At 48.9% G+C, this 10265-nt stretch overlaps 1 long non-coding RNA gene across 1 annotated transcript; it reads right to left on the minus strand.

The window, feature by feature from the left end:
• Positions 1-700: 700 nt before the first annotated feature.
• On the minus strand, positions 701-3512 carry LOC142825272 (uncharacterized). The gene is made up of 3 exons (XR_012899716.2): positions 3170-3512; positions 2641-2762; positions 701-1388 (listed from the first exon to the last, which is right to left on the minus strand). It is a non-coding gene; the product is annotated as an uncharacterized LOC142825272 (long non-coding RNA).
• Positions 3513-10265: the final 6753 nt, after the last annotated feature.

Raw genomic sequence — 10265 nt, forward strand, 5'->3', positions numbered from 1 at the left:
AAGGAGCCCAATGAGTTTCCCCACAGCCTTCCAAATGTGGGATTGCCCCATGCCTCCAGTGCCTTCTCCCCCCTCCCCGTCCAAAGCCCCTCCCAGCCCCACAGTCACACTGAGAACAGAGACAGGCTGTGACAGACCGGGCCGGGTCTGGGCACAGCTGACGTCATCTGCTCTGGGCAAATTGCTCAAACTATGGGCTCCTTACAGTCCCCAGACTGGTGACCTTCCCAAACAGGCCACAAACCAGTCCCAAAAATAAATTGTTTGTTAACAAAGTAAAGTGCTTCCCTTACTGACTCTCACAGATGGGAAGGGGAATGTCAAGCTGGAAGGGAGGAGGGAGGCTCAGGGCTGAGGGTGCCACCTGGATGAAGAACCCCTGCCACCTTGGCTGCGGAGGCCGGCTTGGAGATGGCTGCGCGTGCTGGCTGGGCCTGGGCAGGAGGTGCGGCTGTACCTGAGTCTTGGATGGCAGCGGGTGAAGGGGGGCAGGGGGGTGACGGGAGGGGTGGGGGAGCTGGTGGGAGGGGGAGGGCAGGCTGAGCAGGAGGAGCAGGAACAGACAGAGGACCGGGGAAGGCCATGGCCTCCCAGATAGCAGTGCAAATAGCAGTGCGCTGTGTTGGGGAAATCTCGCTCCCCTGGGGTACAGAGTCCGCAGAAAGGTCCGAGGCTGGAGGTCAAAGCAGTGAGGCAGGAGAGAAATCCAAAAGGAAAATTTTATTATGCATGCAGGCTGACAGCTACGAGAGTGAGAGCAGCAGCAGCCCTGAGAGAGAGTTTCCGGGATCCTTTATACAGTATGTTCAGACAGTTTAGTTGTTGATTGTTTTCTTTAACATATTAAAGTCTCAGCAGAAGTACTCTGAGACGTTTCTGTTCACACCAGGTGTGCTAGAAGTAAGTTTTACAGAACAAAGGCACATGAGAACCTGAGTGAGGAGTCTACAAGGCAAACTGTGACAAAGATAAGAGTTTACATAACAATTTGTGACAGACTAGGAGTCTCGTGAAGTTGAGATACGCATTGTAAGGGTCTTGATTAGAGTTAAGATAATTTCTCTCTGTTACAGGGAGAGAGGCCTGGAAAACTTTTAACCCTTACAGCAGTTTTCTGTTAGAGAGTTTTGATTTCCTGCACAGTCCCTCCTTAGACACAATTGGAGTTATTTGATTTTTTCCCACAGCTGCTGCACAAACTCGTCCAGCAAGCGACTGCGCCGCTCTGTCTCTGCCTGCATCCTCTGATTACATGTCTTCTGCATCCCTCACAGGGCCAAGATGTGCTGCCACACCAGGTCCAAATACTTGCACCAGTGCCGATGGGTTCCCTGCAGCCGTCTGGGAGGTGGGAGAGGTGTGGCCCCCCACCCTCCTGGACAGCTGGGCTGGATGTGGAGGACAAGAGAGAAAAGTCATCAGTCATGCATGCTCACACTTTCCCTGAGAGACAGCATGCCCTCCTCAGCAGTCAGTGCCTGTCCTCTAGGATCAGCGGATGCTCATGTGGTCACAGCAAGGAGTGGTATGCCCTGAGCAGCAGCCACGGCCTCCCTGAAGCCCAGACAGTGTGCAGGCCACCATCCTGCCCCCCTCCCCCCACCCCATGGCCAAGCAGCACAGACAAGTGCCAGGCCACAGTTGGGGTTCCCGCAGGTTGCTAAGAAGCCTGAAGCTGTGTGGCAATTCCCAGGGTCCCAAACCCCTGCCTGTACCTGGCATCAGTGTCTGTAGGAGCAGGTGGTTCCTCGCAGCCATGCGGGTGCAGGGGTAGGACAGCCCTCCCTGAGGTCAGTCATGTGTGTGCCCCCCTCCCCCCAGGATGTGATCAGCATGACATGTCACAGTACTGCACCATCCGCTTTGCTCCCGCCTCCCCTGCCCTGTGTGTGTTGGACCCTCACAGCACTCACCTGATGTTCCCTCCCCGGTGCCCAAAGTTGTCTGGGCAAGAACAATAGAGATGAAAGCTCTGGCAGGAGTGTCCACCAGGGCTTCTACCTAGAGGCCTTTATTTTCGACAAAAAATCTTCCCCGCATCCACACTTCCCTTTTTTTGACAGATCTCCGTCAAAAATAGTGTTATTCCTCGTAGAACGTAAAATGAGATTTACTGCTGTCAACAAAACTGCCGCATTCTGTTGATTTACTGTCGACAGAACGCAGCGGCTGTCTAGACGCACATAAAGATTTTTTGAACAATCCCTGTAGTCTAGACACACCCCGAGTGTCACAGTTGCTGCATTACAGAATTGTGCATGCATTGCCAAAAGTGGCCATCGAGTGTCAATGCTCTGTTGCGGCACTTTTACACTAGGCAGTTAGGAGTTATGAAATAACAAACTAATGACTCCTGTTTGTGATGAGGAATAACCCTCATGTAGAAATTGTTATTTTGAAATGTCTTCAGTATATATGCTCAGCTGTTCTTATTTAGAAATAACTACTCCCCAGAGTCATTCAAAGTAATTACTCCCCAGTGCTTCCTCAGACTCTAAATCAATGTAGTACGTCAACATTAGGGGAGCCTGACTCAGACTAATTTCAAGGCTTCCCTGTAGTTTGGATGTTCTATTTCAAAGTAGTTAGCTTATTCTGACATAAGTGTGTAGCGTAGACATTATTCAAAATAACTTATACCTTGAATCTTTTAAACTGCCAAACTCATTGCACTAGCTGGCTTCCAGCCCTAGTGATGGGCTCAAGGCTTTAGTCTCTGCCACAAGTCAGCCATTCTTTCATGAATCCAATGCCACTGAGAACTGAAAAGAGAATGAGAGGAGACTTGTAAACTCAACCACCACTACTGGTCAAAACACAGACATAAACATGTGCATCACCTAACTGCTGGTCACTGGAGACCCCTTCTTTATTCCTCTCCAGCCTATCCAGGTCCTAAAATGCTCATAATTTATAAGAAACTATGACCATCTCCACTTTACCACACCCTCAGTCCACTATACCCACACCCTGCCCAGAATACTCTGGTCCTCTGAGGGACGTGATGATTGAGCAAGCAACTGGAGAACAATGTGATGATGTCCAGTGATTACACGGACAGATGCTCTGTACTTTGTCGTCCCTCCCTCCCTCCACATCGCTGTATTTGAAGGGCAGCGACCCACATGCAGCTACTTACAGACAGGAAAGGACAATCCCAGACAATTACCAGCCACGGGCAGAGCTCTGCCTTCCCCAGGATCTGTCCCATGGAAATCACAAGCATCTCTCTGCTCGCAAGGAGGCACCTCGCTGCACAGACACTGGCTGAAGATAATTTCACAAAACATACACCAGCTCCTACACTGTCACGAGAGACCTCCTCAGCTCCACTGTCAATAGGAACAACAGGTGACTCAGACTCACTTCAGGCAGATGCCCCTCATCTAGCTGAATGTCCAGAGTGGCTCCGATTGCCTACAGCAGGCCTCTGCAAGAACAGCAAATAACCCATGGAAGAAGTATCACTGCCAAAAATGCTACAGCTGCATGAGACCATCCAGTACCTGCCTCTCTCTCCAACCCTTTCTACAACACGGCTGTTCCGCTACAAGATACGGACTGAACACTGACGGGTCAGTTGGCTGTAGCTCCCCGCTGACATCACGATTATGCCAAGACACCCGCTTATCTTCCATGCGCTCGAGTCCAAGCCAGTAAAAATGGAAACACACCTCACATGCCGCTTCCTCTCTTTTTTCTGTTGTGTTGGCTAACACGGATTCATATGCCCTTGTGTTGCCCAAACGTCCAGTTTTGTGACACCCCTTTTTAACTCATTCCTACCAGCTTTGGATTAGGGATGTTAAAGACGAGTCTATCCCCATAAGCAAATGCTTATGGGATAGTTGTCTGTTGACTAGTCAGCTAGTCAATTCCCCACACCTTGCTGCCTCTCTGAGATTGAAGTACTCCTTCCCCCCCGCCCCAGCTTTCTAAGTGGCAGCACTGCATGGCTGAGCTACAGATCAGCTGTGCGGCAGCTGCCCCTTTGAAAAGCCACCTCCACGCATTTAAAGTGGCAGCCATGGAACCCGGGGTCAGCTGAGAACTCCCCAGCTGATCCCCAGCTCTGCGTGGCATTTCCCCAGCTGGCCCCAGGTTCCACACGGCATGACCTGGGGCTCCTCATGGCATGCAGCACGGCATGGAGCCTGGGGTCAGTGGGGGACTCAGAGTCCCCAGCTGAACCCAAGCTCTATTACTTTGAAATGCACAACAGTCCCTGCTGGACTCTTGTACTTTTCAAAGGAGGAATGGGGAAGTGCCTATCGACTTTGATTTAGTCACTATTTATCCCTTTAGTCTCTCCTTTTTCAAGAACATATGTGAGACGTTTAATAGCAGTGGTCCAAATGCAGATCCCAAAAGCATAACACTCATTCCTACTCTCCCCGTCATAGCCACCAGGCTGCTGGTCAGTCCTCGTGGTTAAGGGGTTATCCTAGCCAGATATTTGGTCAGCCAATAACAATGCAGTTAGGGATTTCAAACTGGGAACAAAGGAATTTTTAACTTTTTCCTCCTCTGTCTGAGGCAGAGTGGATTCTTCCAGGTAACAGGGAGCTTCGAGGCTGTCTCGCTCTCTCTAAGAAAAGTCTTTTCACAATATGTAAGTAGGGCAAAGTTTAATTAATCTATCAGGTTTTTAATTGTTTTAACATCAATTTGAAATTCCCAAACCATAAAAGTGGTTTTTTTTCTCTTTTGTAATGAAGCTTTCTAACCCACAGAATTGTCTCTGGCTACGTCTAGACTGGCATGATTTTCCGGAAATGGTTTTAACGTAAAACTGTTCCGTTAAAAGCATTTTCGGAAAAGAGCATCTAGATTGGCACGGACGCTTTTCCGCAAAAGCATTTTTTGCGGAAAAGCATCCGTGCCAATCTAGACGTGCTTTTCCGTAAAAAAGCCCTGATCGCCATTTTCGCAATCAGGGCTTTTTTGCAGAAAATAAACCTGACCTGTCTATACTGGCCCTTTTGCGCAAAAGTTTTGCACAAAAGGACTTTTGCCCGAATGAGAGCAGCATAGTTTTCCACAAGAACACTGACAATCTTACATGAAATCGTCAGTGCTTTTCCGGAAAAGCAAGCGGCCACTGTAGACAGCTGGCAAGTTATTCCGGAAAAGCGGCTGATTTTCCAGAATAAGTAGCCAGTATAGACACAGCCTCTGACAAATTGGTGGCCCTTACCATCTAGCCACCTTAACTATACTTGCAACGGCACTATTGTTTTGATAATAAAAAGTTTGTTTTCTTTTCTAATTAACCTGCTATACATTTATTTTGGTGTCCTAGTTTTATCTGTAAACTCTCTGTCTGTCTGACTGTCTGGGAGTCACCTAGCACAGACTGCAGCTTGTTTTTCTCTCTTCTTTTTCAAGCTCTGAGGGGAAAAAGAGCTTCAGGTACCCCTGAGGTTTTAGGGAGGAGGTTTCCCAAGTGATCTCATCCCTAGTTTTCTTGGACTACTTGGGTGATGGCAGTGGATATTCCCTAAAATTTGGGTTTTAGGATTTTGGGGGAAAGTTTTTGTACCAAAGCCTGGAGAGATCAGGTTTTGGGGTACTTTTGCAGACCCCTGCTCCTGCATTTGTTGTGCCAAAGTGGGTTACTCCCCCCCATCTTTTACAGGGAGTACCCAGCAATGTTTTTATGAGGATCTAACAATACTTCAACTGCTTGAATGTCCGTCCATTGTTATAAAGAACGAGAGGAGCAGGGTGATTTAAGCATAATAAAGTCCATGCCCCAAAGGCAAAGCCGCATCAGCTCAAACTCTGTTACATTTAAGAACTGCCTCTGGAGTTAGCACATGGGCTTTAAGCACACCTCATGTATGAAATCCAGGGTTTCAAACTCAGGAGGGGGGCTACTGCCCTCCTACCCCATTTCTCTACCCAATTCTACACCCATAGGACCAAGGGCACCTACCCCCCTCAAACAATGGTGCCCTTGGCCCTATGGGTGGAGAAAGGGCAGGGTTAGGAGTGCACATTGCCATGGGCTGGGGGTGTTAAAAGGAAGAGAAAGGAGGGGTTGAGAGATCCACTGGATGGACGGGTGGACTGGAAGGATCAAGAGCGTGTAGGGCTGGGGGCCGTTAGTGAGGAAGAGGAGGGTGGATGAGGGGGTCCTTATCTGTTGAAAGATGAATGGGGAGAAGGTACGGTGAGGGTTGAGGTGAGCTGGGAAGGTGGCTGTGACGGACCAGGCCAGGTCTTGGCACAGCTGAAGGCGTCCGCCCAGGGCGAATTGCTCAAAACTCGGGGCTCCTTACAGCCCCAGACTAGAAGCCTTTCCCAAATAGGCCATAAACCGATCACACTGAGTGCTTTAGCGGCCAATCTGGACAGCCAGAAGCCTCAGGAGCAAAACCCCTCAGACACCCCAACTCTCCCTGTGCCACAATTAGCCCCGGGCCTGCACACAGGTGAGGGGGTTGTAGAACCCAATCTCACCTTCCCCAAACGGGTCTTTCCAGTCCCAAAGAACCAGCCACAAATCCCCGGACAGTTTACACTCTGGATCTTACCCACAAGATCACGCTGGGCCAATCCTTTAGAATCTGAAATCTAAAGGTTTATTAATAGAAGAAAGAAAAGCATGAGAGTAAGGTTGTTAAGGAGAATACATTACATGCACCAGTCACCGAGTTCTCGATGCAGGCTCTCAGCAAAGATGTTATAACTGCTATCTTAAAGGTCTCTGGTGTTCATCCTATGTCAGAATGGGTCAGCAATCCTCCTCGGCTCTCTGTTCCTTGCAAGGCTGCATCTAGGATCAGTAGCAGAATTGAAGACAAGATGGAGTCCGCCTCATGGCACTTGTATATCTCCCCGGTACCTTCCAAGTGGAGCAGGTCACATGGTCAAATGACTTAGCTGTTTCATATGTCAGCAGCCATTTTGCCCTGGCTGGGTTGCATGTTCCCAGACACAGTCCTCAGGTGTGTATTGGGCACCTTGAGAGCCATTATTCCTGGACCAGTGCTAATTAGCATACTCATTCAACGGACAATCCTCCTTTACAACAGGCAGTGCAGGCCAATATCAGCACATACTCCATATTCATAACTCCACATACAGATATCATACAAGTACATGAGTAGCATATACAGACTCAGTAGAACATGACTTTCATTTGACATCTCGCATGGCCCCCTTCGTATAGACTTTGGGGCAAACACCTCCCCCCAATTGGTGCAGCACTGATCTGGCTGCTCCCCTTAAAATCCAGTAACATGACACCCAGACAAAAGACCAGAGTCTCTGCTTTCCTCTTCCTTTGAGGCCACTCCCGACCACCCACTGCTCGGACTTAAGGACAAAAGCAATTGTGTAACTGTTTAACTTCAAAAAGATCTCACCAAATATAATGATTACGCAACAAAATAGCAAATGAAATTTGATGTGGATAAGTATAAAGTAACGCACATTGGAAAAAAATAACCCCAACTATACATACCATATGATGAGGGCTAATTTAGCTACAACTAATCAGGAAAGATATCTTGGAGTTATCGTGGATATTTCTCTGAAAATGCACTATGCGGTCAAAAAAGCACATAGGATGCTAGTAATTATTTAAAAAGGGATAAAAAATAAGATGAAGAATATCTTAATGCCCCTATATAAAACTTCTATACACAGTGTTCAAGATGTAGGCGTACTATATGTGGTCTCCTCACCTCAAAAAAGATACTGTACTTTAGCATTAGAAAAGGTTCAGAAAAGGGCAACTACAATGATTAGGGGTTTGGAGCAGGTCCCATATGAAGAGAGGCTAAAGAGACTAGGACTTTTCAGCTTAGAAAGGAGGAGACTGAGGGGGATATGACAGAGGTCTATAAAATCATGAGTGGTGTGGAGAAGGTGAATATAGAAAACTTCTTTACTTGTTCCCATAATATAAGAACTAGAGGACACCAAATGAAATTAATGGGTAGGAAGCTTAAACCTAATGAAAGAAAGTTCTTCACACAGCGCACAGTCAACCTGTGGAACTCCTTGCCACAGGATGCTGTGAAGGCTAGGACTATAACAGAGTTTTAAAAAAAACTAGATAAATTCATGAAGGTTACGTCCATAAAAGGCTATTAGCCTGGGGGTAAGAAGATATGATGCCCCTGGCCTCTGTTTGTCAAAGGCTGGAGATGGATGGCAGGAGACAAATTGCTTGATCATTGTCTTCAGTCCACCCCCTCTGGGGCACCTGGCACTGGCCACTGTTGGCAGACAGGCTACTGGGCTAGATGGCCCTTTGGTCGGACCCAGTATAGCCATTCTTATGTTCTTATCAGTATCAGAAGTGCACCGATGGATACGGAGCACGTAGCTCCGCGGGATCTGGTCCTTCTGGGGCGATGACTTAAAAGCCAGCTCCCCACGCGCACAGGCTCTCACCTCTCCCGAGCCCTTGCGGACTCTGTATTAGAGACAGCAAGGGGGAGGGAAGCGTGTGTAGTTGTCAAGATTAACCGATAAGCCCAGGCTTATCAGTTAAACGTATACACGACTATACGCTAATATCCCATTCACCAACTGTCACTTTTAGCATTTCTGTAATGGAGTAAGTGCACTGCCGGGAGCAGGTACGCCTTGAGAGACCTCCAAGCTTACCCAGTACATGGAGAGACCTTTTCTCAAAGGCCCAGCTTCTGATGGGTTTGGTCCTCCTTCTGGGATGCCAGCGGATGTGCTGGGATTTCACTGAGACTACTTGCTCCACTAGCCTTGCCTGCTTCTCCCTGTTTTGCTGACTTAGGCTCTCTGGCCTCTGGGAGCCCACGCAGGTTGGGACGCACCAAGTGTAGAAACACAGAGTCTGCAAACAGCTCTCTACGGTAAGGCTTAGCTAGAAAATCGTCCAGCACTCAATTGCACTTCCCCTCCGGAAAGTACACCCAAAATAATATTATCAGACGCGGGAGAGAAATCACTACAATGCAATCTCATACGTTTGCCCATCCCCTCAATGAGGAGTAACATACACACAATTTCTCCCGCTCCCCTCCTGCTGTTAGATTTTAATAAAACAAATGTAGTTTGTGTAATTTCTAACTTTTACAGTTGAGAGATTGCTGTCGTTTATCAAAACAAAATAAAGCACGCATACCGTGTATGGGTGTAAGCATGGATAGAGGAAGGGCAGCATTAGGAATGCAGGTTGCCATGGGATGTGGGCGTAGAAAGGAAGAGAAGGGGGCTGGGACCCAATGGATGGGAGGATGGACTGGAAGGGTCTGGAGTGTGGCATGGCTTGGGATGGGGGGTTGTTGAGAAGGAAGAGGAGAGTGGTTGAGGAAGTCCTTACATGCGGAAGGAGGGCTGGGGGGAAGGTAGTGACGGCAGGCGTGATGGGAGTGGGGAAGGAGGAACTGCGCGTTACGAAGGGCAGAAACGGGGGTTAAGGGTCCTATAAATGGGGAAAATATAGGGATAGGGATAGAGTGTGGGATGGGGAGTGTCCTAGGCAGGAAAAAGAGGGGCTCCTGGAAACATGAATGGAGGTATGCTCTGGGGGTGCAGGTTGCTCTGAGTCTCTGAAGAGAAGAAGGGAAACTGAGGGACACCAGGAATAGGGGGTATGGGCTAGCAAAGAGCACTGGTAGGGGTGCAGGTTGTGTGAGGGGGAAGTTGAAATGTACTGCGGGAGTGGAACTTCCACTCGGACTCGCTGTCTAAGCAAACGTGACTTCCCTTCCTAGACCCGAGTCGGCCGTAAGCCGAGAGATTTCCAGACCCGACACTTGTCTCCCAGTCAGCGATGGCTGCTCCGTTCCCAGCCGGACGGTTCTCGCCTCGCTTCGACCAAGCTCCCGAGCTCGCTGTTCTAGTTTCCGTTCCATCCTCAGACGGGAGGACACCAAGAGGATTGACTTCTTATCGCTCGCTACCGAACACAGCAGAGGGGAAAAAACAAACAAACAACTTAGCATTTCAGTCCGCAACGACGCGGCATCACTTCTCCTCCCACCATCGCACCGCAGCCTCCCACCATCGGCCACCACCTCCCGTTGCGACTACAGGAACAGGGAGTGAAAGGAGGCCTTGAATCTCTATCCACACACTGTTGAACCGCCTACTGCCCCTTCACCAGTCCCCAAGCCACCAGGCTCCGTGACCCAGCAGGAAGCTCTCTGCCTCAGAAGAAACATACTGCCAGGACGCTTGAAGATTTCAAAGCACGCACCTCTTTCTCACACAGAGCCATGGGAAGGCCGAACGCTGAGGACCCTTCACGTATTCCGAGAATCACG

The sequence above is a fragment of the Pelodiscus sinensis genome, chromosome 23 (genome assembly GCF_052426305.1).
Source record: "Pelodiscus sinensis isolate ZL-2025 chromosome 23, ASM5242630v1, whole genome shotgun sequence".
Taxonomy (NCBI): domain Eukaryota; kingdom Metazoa; phylum Chordata; order Testudines; family Trionychidae; genus Pelodiscus; species Pelodiscus sinensis.